We start from the raw sequence: 2,438 nt of genomic DNA, 5'->3' as shown, positions 1-2,438 counted from the left end.
TATTTTATTGTTGTTGCAATCTTATCATTCCAAAATAAAATCAATATTCTGAAATCAAATTAATTATTATTGTAGTTTTTTTGCCAAATATTATGGTTACTTGATTTTCTTTAAATGACAAAATGAATATTTAATTGTATAATTATATGTTATTAAATTATAACTTTAAAATTAAAAATAACTATTTAATATAGTTGATTAATATTAATTGAGTAATTTAATATTATTGTTAATTTACCTACCAATTAATTATTATTATTGTTATTATTATTATTGATATTTACCCGCCATATATGATAAGAATATTTTTAAAATTTAAATAGTATATTTATTATTTGATTTGATTTGATTTAATTGAGATCCAAACTCTATAAATTAAAATCGATTACTTATTATGAACAATAATATATGGTCATTTCAATGTCAATCTATTATTAATTGAATTTTACATAGATGTAATTTTGCAATAACACGCTGGCATATTGAATCTTATACCGCTGTTATCTTTGCACTAACATATTTTATCCTTTCAACAGAATAATTATAGTAAATACGTACATTCTGTATACCGAATTATAATAAAAATGTATTAAAATCAAAAACAATAAAACTGTTTACAGTAAATAAAAATATAGAATAACATCTTAAAATTCTATTCTATTTGATTATTCATTTACTTATTACTAATTTATTTATTATATAAAAATATATCAAATGAAATTTTAAATATATGTTGTGTCATTAGCATTTATTTCAACTTTTGATTTATTATTGATTTTTTATTTCAATGAATTTTTCTTTAAATATTTATGATCATGAAGAAATTAGACTATATTTTTATTTACTGTAAACAGTTTTATTGCTTTTGATTTTAATACATTTTTATTATAATTCGGTATACAGAATGTACGTATTTACTATAATTATTCTGTTGAAAGGATAAAATATGTTAGTGCAAAAATAACAGCGGTATAAGATTCAATATGTCAGCGTGTTATTGCAAAATTACATCTATGTAAAATTCAATTAATAATAGATTGACATTGGAATGACCCTATATTATTGTTCATAATAAGTAACCGATTTTAATTTATAGAGTTTGGATCTCAATTAAATCAAATCAAATCAAATAATAAATATACTATTTAAATTTTAAAAATATTCTTATCATATATGGCGGGTAATAATCAATAATAATAATAACAATAATAATAATTAATTGGTAGGTAAATTAACAATAATATTAAATTACTCAATTAATATTAATCAACTATATTAAATAGTTATTTTTAATTTTAAAGTTATAATTTAATAACATATAATTATACAATTAAAACGATGTTATATATGTGTAATATCAAAGGTTGGATCCTTTTCAGCATTTTGCCACACACCTCTATCAAATTTATATACTCTTTTTTTTTCCAGGTTATTAGGTTTGTAATTTTATAGTCATCTAAATTTGCAGTTACATTAATTTTTGAATTTTTTTCAGTGAAAATGAGTAGAAAGGTTGATTCTGTGAAAGACATCAATGACTCAAAAGAAACTTGGCGTCTTGCTGTTCGAATAATGGATGTTTGGAGTGTTGTGAATAATAAGGGTATTGAACATTTGGAGATGATTGTTATGGATTCCTTGGTAAATTGCTTTTCTTTTTTTAAGTATAGATTTTTGTATGATAGTTAGTAATTACAACAAAATGCTTTTTTGTATAACATATAAAAAGAAAATTATTTTCATTTTGTTAGGGTGATCGGATTCAGGTCCTTATTCGTCATGACCATTTACTGAAATGGAAAGAGGTCATTAAGGAGAATATGACCTGCATTATAAACAATGGCAGTGTCTATCACAATGATTTTCAGTGGAAGGTATGTGATCATTCAAAAAAAATTGTGTTTCTTGGTGGTACCACAATGAAGGCAATCGAACTTCAAAATATTTCACCTAAAGGATATTTCTTTAAAGATTTTGGTGAGATACTTCAAGGCAAATGCAAAACCGATAGACTGGAAGGTAATTTAAATTCTATTATAACTTATATAACTTATATATTTGCAAACACATTCAATAATGAACCTTACTTTAATGTAGATATTATTGGTGCTGTTAGTGAGATAAACCATATCCAATCCAACACTCCGGGGAAGAAAGTTGTTGTTTCTGTTGTGCTGAAAGATTTGAAGTAATGCGCATTGTTTTCATGTGTGTGAAATTATTCAAAATCCTATGTTGTTATGTTGAACATTGTGTTTTGTGTGTTCTTTCAACTACAAAATTTATATGAGTATCATATCTTCAAATGTTAATAAGTATTTTAGATTGATAACAAAATACGTTGTCATCTTATGAAATATGTGTATACGACTAAATTATAAATAGATTATTGCATGTCATGTTTGGTTTCAGCATGCCTAATGGTGTTAGAAATTAAA

The sequence above is a fragment of the Lathyrus oleraceus genome, chromosome 5 (genome assembly GCF_024323335.1).
Source record: "Lathyrus oleraceus cultivar Zhongwan6 chromosome 5, CAAS_Psat_ZW6_1.0, whole genome shotgun sequence".
Taxonomy (NCBI): domain Eukaryota; kingdom Viridiplantae; phylum Streptophyta; class Magnoliopsida; order Fabales; family Fabaceae; genus Lathyrus; species Lathyrus oleraceus.
Note: the sequence above shows the minus strand (reverse complement) of the source record.